Genomic DNA, 14,058 nt, shown 5'->3' with positions numbered 1-14,058 from the left:
AATATATATATAACTTTTTGAAGCATATTACCATGTAATCCATTTTGAATTTTCATAAATCCTGAAATAACCTTTCTGCATGTTTATATATCTACCTAGAGAGCATGATCCTTCCTTTCCTACAATTTCAGAATGACTGTTGAGTATTATAGGGTTTTACAAAGTGGTTTGAAGTAGGAAAGAAAGGATCACTTTAATATAATTTTAAGTACTTCGGTTTCATGCAAATTTTCATCTTTGTTCTGATCTGGTTTCCATGATATGTTCTGATCATGGTGAGTCTTATGTATGTTTCTGTGTTAACTTTATGTGCAATGGGCATATTGTTAGATTTCAGGTCACCATTAGCTACTTTTTGCTCATATTCTTTTTCAAAATATTTTTAGTTCTATTTGTTCTCATTTGATAGTCTTGAGTGTGGCTTTCCCATTAAATTATGTAACATGTCAACTATGTGCCAAATATTGAGTTAAAGCACAGTCTGTCTTTTGCTTCAGCATCTCAGTTCGCTTGTAAGTGCTTTGCTGTCCCTATGAGCTGTCCTTTTAATGGTAGGTTCAGGTAATTCAGGGATATTATCATGGCCTTTGCATCACAGCTATTCCTGGGATTTCAGACTTCATAAGCTCTTGTATTGTGCAGATCATGAGGCTTTACCTAAAATGCTATTAGAGTTCCTCCTGGGTGTTGAGGAAACTGAGTATGATCAATATTATATAATATGATGTTAAGGAATTTATAACTTACATGATGGCTATTAAGAAAATAGTATCCTTGGGTTGGGGCTATAGCTCAGTGGTAGAACACTTGCCTTGCATGCATGAGTCACTGGGTTCAATCCTCAGCACCACATAAAAATAGATAAATAAAATACAGATATGTGTCCATCTACAACTAAAAAATTATATATGAAAAAAAATATTATCCAGGTAAATACTCAAATGGCTAGAGTTTTCTATTTCTGTTCCTCCTGACCATTTTTCTGGCTCTTCCTCTTCACTTACCCCTATCCCTTCTTCTCTCCCTTCTTCTCTTTCTTCTCTCTCTCTCTCTCTCTCTCTCTCTCTCTCTCTCTCTCTCTCTCTCTCTCTCTCCTCTCTCCATTCCCCCCACTATTCCTTCACAGTTTTTTTCTGTCATACATTTTTAAAAATTATTTTTAAAGCTAGGTTTGGTAGCCCCATAGCAATTTTCCTGATTGCAATCAATTTGTAGTATCAGTAAAAAAAAAGTTATTTTTAACAGAAATGCACATTGCATAAATATAAGTATGTTGAGAGCCACAGCTGAGTCGGAATGGCCCCTGGCATTTTGCCAGAAGTAATGGTTGAGAGGCGAGCCATTAAGATGATGCTGGATAGATTCAATTGTATATAGACCCCTGCTGTCCACCTTGGGTGCCCCGCTACTTTGGAGTTCTCAGGAGATTTCCTGGGGAGTTCCCCTTGGTTGGTGAAGTTCCGGGGGAGGGAGTTCCGGTTGGTGTGATGCCGGAGAGGGGCCGCGTGGGTGGAGTTCAGGAGAGTTCCCAGGTAGTGTGCGTGGAGTGCTGTTGGAGTTCAGGCAATAAAGTTTCCTGTTTGAACATACAAGTGCTTTGTGGCAGCTTGGTGATTTGTGCCCAGCCAAACTGTGGCATAAGTAGACACAAAAATATAAGGTATGCTTCTGAGGCACTATTATGTGAGTATTGGTAAATCATTGGGTACTATCAGATTTTTAATATGCAAGAATTTTTAGAAATCTCTATTGGGAGGAATAAAGTTTCCTTTACAAGATAATGGTGATACAACTAGTTATAAAAGGAAGTAATAAGCAAAATTGAAGTATGAGCAATGCATTAAAATTTGAACTTTAAAATTGAAATATACTAAATTCAAAAGTGAGAAGGGGCAATTAGCAAACAATTATTAGAAGATTGTGGTGAGCCGTTCCTGCGGACTGTGGTCGCCATTACATGATGGCGCTGGCTCCATTGTGGTCTGTGAAGGACAACATCATATCAAAGAGAGTTGGAGTGTTCCCAGCTCCTTATCAGAGAAAGTTGGCGTGTCATTTTCTAGCACCCTGTGAGAAGGGTACACGTGGCAGCTTTGCATTGGGGTTCGAGGTGCTTTATTAAGGCTGGGAGGGGCATCCGAGAGAGTAGTAGAAGAATTATTAGAAGAATATCAAGGGCCTGAATAAACTGCTGAAAGAAGATTCCTGAGTCGCGTCTTCCTTGCGGGCAAGGGGGGTCGCGACAAGTGGTGCCAAGACCCGGGAGGAAAGAAACAAAGAAACACCCAGGAACCAGAACTTTCAGCAGTCAGGGAGGCGCGCCGGTAAGTCCCAGGTAAGGTGGGACCCGCTGTTAAAAAGCGGAGGCTCCTCTATACATAAAGAGGGAGCGTTAAAAGGTACCTGCTCCTCTGTAAAAAGAGAGGGCGTTACATCTCATAGCAATTGCACTCTGTATTTTCGTTTTTGTTTTCTGTGTATGTTCGTTTTGTTTTGTGTACTTTCACTTTCGATTTCTGTGTTTTCTTGTGTTGCGTTATGGGAGCTGTGACTTCAAGTCCACTCCTTCTAGCCCTCGATGGCCTTTTACGTTCCAAGGGACTGGAGGTGAAGCATCGCACCTTGGAAAAATTTTTACAGAGAGTAGATGTCGCTGCACCGTGGTTTGCATTTTCAGGCAGCCTCACTACACCCAGCTGGGATAAATTAGGCAAAGACCTTGACTTTGCTCGTGAGCAGGGCATGCTAGAGGGCGGGGTGATACCCCTCTGGAAGATGGTCCGTAGTTGTCTTACGGATGGCCGATGCCAAGAAGCGCTTGTTAAAGGGCAGGAGGTTTTAGAACAATTGCATGAGGAAAAATCAGAAACAACAGAGAGTGAAGTGTCTCAGGAAGAGGGGAGTGTGCGGGGCGTGGAGAACGGGAGGAGACTGTATCCAGATCTCAGTGTGCTGCGCACGCCCCCATGCGAAAGTGGGTCAGAGGCAGAAGACGCTGAGGAGGAGGAGATAAGAACGCTGTCCGGCAGTTAGGGAGTTTAGGTACAGGGAACAGAGATAAGCAAGGGCTCGGGAACGGGCGGCCTCCCGATCCGCCTCCATATGGCGGGGGTGTTTCGGGACGAAGTTTCCACACCCAAACATGGAGGGCTGTTAACGCTGAGATGGGTCTTGCTTATCCAGTTTTTCAGGATGATAATAGGGGAAGATTTCATGAGCCTTTGGATTTCAAGATTGTAAAGACCCTGGCGGAGTCTGTGCGCGCTTATGGGGTCGATGCCGCCTTTACACTAACTCAGGTAGAGAATCTGTCTAGATATTGCATGACTCCCTCTGATTGGGCTAGCCTCGTTCGGGCTTGCGTCTCCCCAGGCAAATATCTGGACTGGAGAGCATTTGTGCTAGAGGGCGCAGCAGAGCAAGCCGCCCAAAATCATACAGCAGGACACCCCCATTGGTACAGGGACATGCTTTTGGGGCAAGGGAGATTTGCTAATCAACAGACAGGATTTCCTCCTGAAGTATATGACCAGATTAATAATATTTGCATTCGGGCATGGAAATCACTTCCTAATAGAGGAGAGGTGTCTGGTAACCTGACTAAAATTATACAAGGCCCTACAGAACCCTTTTCAGATTTTGTACAAGGATGGTGGATGCTGCTGGAAAAATTTTTGGAGATCCTGATAGAGCCATGCCCCTTATCAAGCAATTGGTTTTTGAGCAATGCACCAAAGAATGTAAAACAGCGATTACTCCTTATAAAAATAAAGGCATAGAGGCATGGATGAAGGTGTGTAGAGAGCTTGGAGGACCTTTAACTAATGCAGGTCTTGCAGCTGCTGTCCTTCGGGTTACAAAAAGGGGCGGTTCTGGTGCCGGGACATGCTTCCGTTGTGGTCAGCCTGGTCATCTCAAGCGTGAATGTCCCAAAAAAGACAATTTCAATGGACCTCCCCATGGTGGCTTTTCCAATGGCCCTCGTTTACCGGGGTTGTGTCCAAAATGTAAAAAGGGGAAGCATTGGGCAAGAGAGTGTAGATCAGTGAGGGACATCCATGGGCAGCCTATTTTAACTGGGTCAAAAAATGGCCGGAGGGGCCCTCGACCCCAGGGCCCGCAAATATATGGGGCAATGGAGAATGTCACACCCGAACCTGAGACATGGCCATCTCTACGCCATCCCATGAGATGCGGAGAGCCACTACAGGTGCAGCGGGATTGGACCTCTGTTCCACCTCCAGACTCGTATTAACACCTAAGATGGGAGTCCAGTTGGTAGAAACTGAGTTCAAAGGGCCTTTACCACCTGGCACTGTGGGCTTATTGATTGGATGTGCTTCCTCTATTTTACAAGGTCTTCATGTTTTTCCCGGAGTCATAAGCCCTGATACAGTGGGGACAGTAAAAGTCATGGTGGAAGCTCCAAGAGGCATTGTGTCTATCTCCCCAGGGGATCGGATTGCTCAATTACTAATTTTGCCTAGTTTACATAACCACTTCCCGGCTGACTCACGGTCACGGATGGGAAGTGAGATTGGTAGCACTGGAGGGAATTGTATCTATTTGTCATTGGGTATGAGCAACCGCCCCACCTTGGAATTAATCATAGAGGGTAAATCTATTGTGGGACTGCTAGATACAGGAGCAGACCGTAGTATTATAGCCCTTAAAGACTGGTCTAAGGGATGGCCAGTACAGACTTCTGATCAATCCTTAAGGGGACTTGGATATGCCCAAGCTCCTCAAATTAGCTGCAGACATCTATCCTGGAAGGACCCGGAGGGACACAGTGGTACCTTTCAACCTTATGTGCTTGATTTACCTATTTCTTTATGGGGCCGTGATCTAATGGAAGACATGGGGTTCACCCTTAGTAATAACTATTCCCTAATGTCTCAACAGATTATGCAAAATATGGGGTATAGGCCAGGTCTAGGACTAGGAAAACATCTACAGGGGCGCAAACACCCTGTGCAAGGTCATCAAAAACTTGACAGATTCGGTCTGGGTTTTTCATAGGGGCCACTGGGGCTCAAATACCCATAACTTGGCTCACCGAGGAGCCTGTTTGGGTGCCTCAGTGGCCCCTTCCCTCAGCTAAATTGGCAGCAGCCCATGACCTAGTTAAAGAACAACTTGACTTGGGCCACATTCAACATTCTACTTCTCCATGGAATACTCCCATATTTGTCATTAAGAAAAAATCAGGGAAGTGGCGCCTACTGCATGATTAATGCTCAAATGCAACTTATGGGGCCCATTCAAAGAGGGCTGCTGCTGCTTTCCTCTGTTCCTCGGGGCTGGCATATCATTGCTATTGACATTAAAGACTGTTTCTTTTCTATTCCTTTGCATCCTAAAGACTCACAGCGTTTTGCCTTCACCCTTCCCTCGTGTAATCATGAGGAACCAGATCAAAGGTTTGAGTGGGTTGTTTTACCACAGGGAATGTCTAACAGTCCTACGATTTGCCAGATGTATGTAGGGAAGGCACTCGCACCTCTCAGACAACAATATCCTTCCATTAAGATTATTCATTATATGGATGATGTATTATTGGCAGCCAAATTACAACAGTCAGTTTATGAGGCCTATAAAGACTTGGTGAAGTTGTTAGCTCAGTATGGATTACATATTGCACCTGAGAAGGTTCAAACAGGGGATTCTATTCAGTATTTGGGAGCGACGATTGGATATGACATGTTAAAACCACAAAAAGTTACTATAAGAACTCAAGATCTCCAAACTTTAAATGATTTTCAAAAACTGTTGGGAGATATTAATTGGATAAGAGGTTATTTACATATTCCTAATATCGTGCTCCAGCCTTTGTATGCTATTCTTAAGGGTGATCCAGATCTTACTTCCCCTCGTACCCTCACTAAAGAGGCCAGAGCGGCCCTTATAAAAGTAGAAGAAGCTATACAACATGCTACTCTATGCAGGCTCCAGAGTGATAAACCTTTCCAGTTATGTGTGCTTGCCACTATGCGGCAGCCTACTGGAGTACTGTGGCAAGATGGGCCTTTACTATGGATCCACCCACATGTATCCCCAGGAAAATCTTTAGAATACTATCCTGATGCTGTTGCAGCGTTAGCACTTAGAGGGATTCAACAGAGCATTCAATTTTTTGGACAAGCACCTTTTTCTCTTATCATACCCTATTCTAAAGCTCAAATTAATGTTTTGTGTGCTACTCTGGACAACTGGGCCATTCTATGTTGCTCATTTCAAGGGGATATTGATAATCATTACCCATCTCATCCATTACTCCATTTTGTTAAAGAGCATCCTATCATTTTCCCTAAAGTAACTTCACCCACTCCAATTCCGGGGGCTGTTAATATTTTTACTGATGGCTCTAAGTCTGGAATGGGAGCTTATGTGATTAATGACTCTCCCCCTGTCCAGTATCAATTTGCTCCTGGTAATCCACAATGGGTAGAACTACAAATTGTCATTGAAGTTTTTAAACAGTGTTCTTTTCCTTTCAATCTCATTTCGGACTCCATCTATGTGGTGCAGGCGCTCAAAATTCTGGAGGCTGTAGGAGCTATTAGTGACACCCATACTGTGTCTGCTTACTTTAATCAGCTTCAACAGCTTATCCGTAGCCGTACTGCCCCTTTCTATCCAATGCACATTCGGGCTCACACCTCTCTTCCTGGCCCGTTATCACAGGGTAATGCCTGTGCTGACTTGGCAACTAGAAGCCAGTTGGCATGCTTGGCCTCCTCCTTAGAAGAAGCTAAATTGTTTCATCACAACTTTCATGTCAATGCTATGACACTGCGCAGACGTTTTTCCATCTCCAGAGCGGATGCTCGTCAGATAGTGTTACAATGTCCCCATTGTGTCACATTTCTTCATCCTCCTACTTATGGTGTAAACCCACGAGGATTGAAGCCATTGGTCGTCTGGCAAATGGACGTAACTCACGTGCCTGACTTTGGCAACCTCAAATATGTACATGTTTCTATTGACACATACTCTGGAATTATTCATGCTTCTGCTTTATCGGGAGAAAAGGCACGTAATGTTATTACTCATTGCTTAGAGGCATGGGCAGCATGGGGTGCACCTGCATCCCTTAAGACTGATAATGGACCTGCTTATACGGGCAGACAGTTTACATCTTTTTGTTCTACTATGGGAGTACAACTTGCTCATGGGTTGCCTTACAATCCTCAAGGGCAAGGCATTGTTGAACGTGCCCATCGCACCTTAAAAGAAACCTTAGAAAAACAAAAAGGGGGAATAGGAGTTGACCACACTCCTAAAGAACGCCTGTCCTTAGCTCTTTTTACCATTAATTTTTTGAATTTGGATATTCATGGCCGCTCTGCGGCCGATAGACATGTGTCCCCTCAGCCCTCTGTGACTGGCTATGTTAAGTGGAAGGATGTTCTTATGGGCCAATGGAACGGCCCTGACCCCGTGCTGACATGGGCACGAGGATCTGTATGTGTTTTTCCCCAGGATCGCACGGAGCCGCTGTGGATCCCTGAATGCCTGACAAGAAGAGTCTCGAGATCTACTAACCAGCAGCAGGAGGTGCCACAACAGCCCCATGATGAGGAGCTTCATTCTGATGAGTGCTCTGGCTCTGATGCTGGTGCCAACGGTACAGATGGCACCAATGCAGTGGTGGGCAGTGGCACGGGCATGGCCAATGCCAATGCCAGTTCATAGTAATTCTAGTGTCCTCCCCACTCTTTTTTCTACCTCATGTGAGATGTCTGCTCCTTGTACCTCTCCTAGAGGGGACATGGAAAATATTTTTAATCAGTCTCAAGTTAATCTCACAGGAGTTTTTTGTTTCAGTCTTGGGAACACTAATTGTATTAGCCTTAAGACCAAAAATTTGACTAACTGGGAGGACCCATTGCGGTCCAGTCGAGTCTCAGGGAGTATTCTCAGTGCTGTATTGAGCCAAGTAGTTTCAGGGAAGCAATCAGGCTCAGGGACCCCCGCAACTAGCTCTGTTTTAAACATAACTACTTTAGCTATTATCTCCGAGGTATTAATCCCAATGCCTCCTTCTTCTAATAGTACTTGCTATGCCACTCATTTCAAGGCCTCTCCTTACTGTACCCCTAATTTTGGTTTTCCCCCGACATTTACGCCTTGTAAGGATCATTCTTGGGAGAAACATCAAGTTGCTAAAGGTTTCTCCTTTTCCCCCCCTCTGAAGAGATATGTTTATAACTTTAACAACAATGCCAACTCCTCTACAGGAACAGGTTGGTCCTGGTTTCAATGGCTAATTTCCAATGAGAAGGGGGCTTCAGCCGATATTTCCGCATTGGCTCAATTACTAGGAGCCAAAAGTTGGCTGGCTAATGTTTCTGGCACTACTAAGGAGAGTGAACGAGGTAATAGGCTTACATCTGTTTCGTTCAACTCTCTGTTACATTATGCCACATTGCCTCCTGCAATGGTCTGTATACAATCCCCGTTCCTGTTCCTTTTAGCTAATCACACCTCATCGGGGATGCTGGATTGTTCTATTATTACCTGTTTCTTATCTGAGTGTTGGAATGGTTCTTGGACTGTAGCAGTAATTATGAAAATTCCAACTTTTGTCCCAATCCCAGTCACTGCGGATCCAGATAAATTTCCTATTGTAGAGCTACTTAGAGTCCGCAGAGATTTTGGAATCACAGCAGCTATAGTGACAGCCGTGGCGGCATCTGCTGCTGCAGCAGTTACGGCTGGAGTAGCCATGGCCAGTCAAATACAAACTGCTGCCACTATTAATCAAGTTGTTCAACAAACGTCCACTATACTTGAATCGCAAAATGCAATTAATCAACATATTTTGTCGGGGATTTTAGCTACCAACCAAAGAATAGATTTTCTTCAAGCTCAGGTAGAAGAATTGGCTGACCTAGTACTTTTAGGCTGCATTGACCAACGTGCACATTTATGTATGACCTCTGTCATATTTAATGATTCCAGGAATGCTTCCCACATCATTGGTGGATATCTGGCCGGGAATTGGTCCATGGAAGCGGAAGACATGATCCAGTCTCAACTAACCCAGATAGCTGTCTTGAATAGTACCCGTGTCGATCCCGTGACTCTGGGTCAATTCACCAATTGGATATCTTCTGCTTTTTCCTTTTTTAAAGAGTGGGTGTGAGTAGGCATTTTTGGTGCACTGTGTTGTTTTGGTATGTTCCTCTGTTTGTGGTTTCTCTGTCGCCTTAAGGCTCGTAGTGCTCAAGATAAGGCTATGATCATACAAGCTCTTGCTGCTTTAGAAACTGGCAACTCGCCACAGGTCTGGCTTGCGCATCTTAAGCACTAAACTTTTGACATGGTCATTGCACCCCAAGTTATTATAACATTGCACTGGGATTGACATGTCTTTCCTCGTTATTCTTTTAGTGTCAGAAAGCCCTTGCACTCTGCCGGTCTTGCTACCATTGCACGCAGATGGGTTTCTACACTAGTGCCTTTGACATGGTCGTTGCACCCCAAGTTATTATAACATTGCACTGGGTACGACATGTCCTTCTTTTGTCTTTCTCTTAGTGCTGGAAAGCCCTTGCACTCTGCGGGTCTTGTTGCCATTGCACGCAGAAGGGTTTCCACACTGGTCTTTATCTATCACTTTAAAGTCCGTGCCTTTCTTTCAGGGTGCTGCCAACTTGTTTGTAGTTGTACTTCTGCATGGCCACAGTTCAACCTCAGCTATTCCCTCTTACTCACCATCGTCACGATACAGGATGCGAGGCAAGGCACTGCACTTGAGTGATCCATTGAGAAGAGGGACCTCAAGGGGAGCATGTCCTATTGCATGCGGGTTTGACGTGTCTCCGCCCCGCCCCACGAAAAAAGGCGTCGGCTGATATGGTGTCAGGTCTGGGGAAGGCGCCCCCTGGGGCTGGCCCATACTATGCAGCCACTTTTGCACAGTGGGATAGGACCTCTACTCTCGCCTGTATTGTCTTAGTGAAACAAAAAGGGGGAGCTGTGGTGAGCCGTTCCTGCGGACTGTGGTCGCCATTACATGATGGCGCTGGCTCCATTGTGGTCTGTGAAGGACAACTCCATATCAAAGAGAGTTGACGTGTTCCCAGCTCCTTATCAGAGAAAGTTGGCGTGTCATTTTCTAGCACCCTGTGAGAAGGGTACACGTGGCAGCTTTGCATTGGGGTTCGCGGTGCTTTATTAAGGCTGGGAGGGGCATCCGAGAGAGTAGTAGAAGAATTATTAGAAGAATATCAAGGGCCTGAATAAACTGCTGAAAGAAGATTCCTGAGTCGCGTCTTCCTTGCGGGCAAGGGGGGTCGCGACAGAAGATGTATTAGTTGATATGCTATTACTATAACAAAATACCAGTGGAAGAGTATTTTGAAGAAAAAAAGTTTATTTATCTCACATTTCTGGAGATTTCAGGTCATGTCTTCAGTATTAGTTTGGTTCTGGGGGATCTCATAGTGATCTCAATGGTGAGAGCACATGTGAGAGAAAGGGATATCATTCCCAGGCAGAAAGCAAGGATTCAAGTGTCAGCCTCACACTTTTATGAAACTTATTCTCCTGGGAGCACACCTCCAATGACTTAAGAACTTACCACATCCCTCCTCCTAAAGTTTACACATAATTTTCCACCCCCATGTTTGGGGACCAAACTTCAACACCTGAACCTTTGTGAAAACTCAGTCCTTACCTAAACCATAGCAAAGGGCATCAGTTTTTCCTTATTCATCCTGTTCTCTGCTCTTAAGAAACAAAAGAGACAAAAGTTTTGAATTACTTTTCAAAATTATTTTTGTGCTTTCACTCAAAACCTTAATGGATCTATCCAGATTTCTCTTGTTTCCTCAGACCTACTTCATTTGACTATTTTTGTTTGTGCATTTTGTTTCCTCTGTCTTCTATGTTCTGACATCCATCTCTCAATTGACATCCATCTCTCAATTTATGATTTACAAGGAAGGTGGCATGTTGTGGAATTGTAAACCACAGACAGCAATGATCCTACCTGGGATTCAATTCTAGCTCTCCTAATTAGGACCTACATGAAACTAAGGAGCTTATATAGGGGGAGAAATTTTAAATTATATTTATTGTTTACAGTGACAAAGCACAACAAACAGTGTTAAAATTGGTGAATAAACAAAACAGAGCCAAAAAACCCTTACCTGAGTCCATAAAGCAAAACAAAGGAAACGTGAATATTTTCTGCAAGATTTTAAGCAAGCAAGATGATGGGTCATTGTCAGGTGACTCTAAGGGATAGAGAACGGCTACCAATAAGCAATGGATCTTGTCTTATGTAAGATAAATGTAGTTATATGGGTTAGTTTCTGTGTCCTTTATTCTTTACCATTGGTCTACAAGACTATTTTGGTGCCAATATCATGGTTTTCTTTTGTGTGTGTGTGTGTGTGTGTGTGTGTGTATGTGTGTGTTTTGTTGTTGTTTTTGTTGTTTTTTACTATTGCTCTGTAGTATAGTTTAAGGTCTGAAATAGTAAGGCCACCAGCCTCATTCTTCTTGATAAGGATTGCTTTAGCTATTCTGGGTCTCTTATTTTTCTATATGAATTTCATAATTGCTTTTCCTATTTCTATGAGGAATGTCATTGGGTTTTGATGGAAATTACATTGAATCTGTATAGTGCTTTTGGTAGTAGGGTCATTTTGGCAATATTAATTCTGCCTATCAATGAGGCTCCCATTCATGAATTTAAACTTCATGAAGCTTGCCACAGGATTTTAAACTGAAGATTGTTGCAAGTCAACACAGACTGCAGGAAACCAGAGCTGCTCTTTGCCACGGAAGTGCTGTGGCACATGGGCGAAGTTTATTTTCTTCATTTCCAAAATTTCTGGCCATGTGGAGACGCAAGGTTACTGATCCTTCAGGGCTGAATCGTGCCAGACTGTGACCCGCATCAACACAGGATGCTGGATGGAGGACAACTTCTGGACTGAGCATAGGAACAGCCCAGCTCCCCCCACCTCACTGGACACCCCGGCTTTGTGCAGTCGCCCTCTTAGAAATTCTACCTCTTCAACTTTTGGTGGGTGTAGCTAACAGCTCGATGGGCATATCTGAACAGGTGTGTGATTCCCAGCCCCCTCTCTCCCCAGCTGTAATAACTCAAAATCATTCTCATCAGCTTTTGGTGGGTGTGGCTATCAGAGTGGCGTGCAACTGAGAAGGTCTCCAACTCCCCCTCCCCAGATTCAATAAAACAAAACCTTTCTTGCCACCTTTTGGTGAGCATGGCTATCAGAGGGAATATGACAGAATAGGTTGCCAGTTTTGAACTCCCCTCTCCCAGACTGTGATGATGTGGTGACTAAACAGCACAGAGATAGCGCTAAGTTGATCAGGAGCACTGCCATCCCAGAGTGAACCCAGGACTGTGGACAAGAGATCCATCAATTGGGGCCTGGTGGGCAGGAGAGGAGAGTGGGATAGAGACTGGGCACAACCCAAAGAGATCGGAATCAGAGAGGCACCTGGCAAGTGAGGGGGAGCCTCCTCACAAGGATTGCTTCCACCACCCTGAGGGCAGTGACCCAATTTGGAATGCACAAGGCCACCTGCTGGAAGAGAGGAAAAGAGAATTATAAGAGTGCATTTTGGGGCTAGGGATGTGGCTCAAGCGGTAGTGCGCTTGCCTGGCATGTTTGCGGCCTGGGTTCGATCCTCAGCACCACATACAAACAAAGATGTTGTGTCTGCCGAAAAACTAAAAAAAAAAATAATAAATATTAAAAAACTCTCTCTCTCTCTCTCTCTCTCTCTCTCTCTCTCTCTCTCTCTCCTATCTCTGTCTATCTCTCTCCCTCTCTCTTTAAGAGTGCATTTTTCTTTCACTTTTTCTTTTTCCTTCCTTCCTTTTTTCTTTTTATCTTTTTCTTCTCTTTCTTCTTTTGTTTCTTTTAATTCCTTTCTCTCTATCTCTATTGCCCCTTTTTTCTTCTTCTTTTCTTTTAACTTTTCTTCCTTCTTCTCTTCCTCTCTCAACCTCCCAAGTACTACTATTTCTACTACATGTAATTTACTAAATGCAAATAGGTGTTTGTTTCTATGCTTCTTATTGTCCTCCCATGTACTTATCTACCCTAAAATACCTCCTGTCTACTCTCCTGTTAATAATCCACTTCATTAGAGTTCTCCTCCAAAGTAGCTAAGATATATTAACCCCATACCCTCACATCTTTCCCACTTAACATAACCTCCTACTCCCCACCCTCAGTTCTCTATATGCCACCAGAAACTGTATGCCTTTTATGAAACTAATGAATGTATTTTAAATAATAATTGAGTCCAAAATCTCTAGACATAGAGACTAGCTATAAGTGTATTAATAAAAAAATTCACTCATAGATGATATATAGTTGATTTTTGGAACTGTTAACATAGTCTCCCCTCACAAAGGAGAGATCTCGGAACTATACAAGAGCAATACAAATCTATAGGGGAAAAACAATAACACAACAGTCACACAGAGCTGGAAAGAAACGTAAGCAACGTGAAAAAACAAGGAAAGAAAGGACCACAAACAATGCAGGACAATTTAACATTAGAAGAGGTAACATCTACAGCAGAAAAATGTCAGATAAAAATTTCAGGATATACATAGTTCAGATTTTCTGGAGTCTCAAGGAAGACATTAGACATCAAATGCTGGCAATGAAAGATCACTTTGACAATGAATTACATAAACAAATCCAAGAATCAAAAGATAAACTCTACAGGAAGATAAAGTTTATACAACAAAACCAAACAGAAAAAAAAGAACAAAAAAACCATGGAAATGAAGTAAACAATAAACCAAATTAAAAACTCAAATGAGAGTATCACCAGCAGAGTAGAACATTTTGAAGACAGAACATTAGACAATGAAGACAAAGTATATCATCTTGTAAAGAATGTAGACAGCACAGAGAGACTGAAAACAAATGATGAGAAGAACATCCAAGAAATATGGGATAGCATAAAGAGAGCAAATTTAAGAGTTATTGGGATAGAGGAAGTAATAGAGGTTCAAACCAAAGGAATGAGCAATCTATTCAATGA

The sequence above is a fragment of the Ictidomys tridecemlineatus genome, chromosome 10 (genome assembly GCF_052094955.1).
Source record: "Ictidomys tridecemlineatus isolate mIctTri1 chromosome 10, mIctTri1.hap1, whole genome shotgun sequence".
Classification (NCBI taxonomy): domain Eukaryota; kingdom Metazoa; phylum Chordata; class Mammalia; order Rodentia; family Sciuridae; genus Ictidomys; species Ictidomys tridecemlineatus.
Note: the sequence above shows the minus strand (reverse complement) of the source record.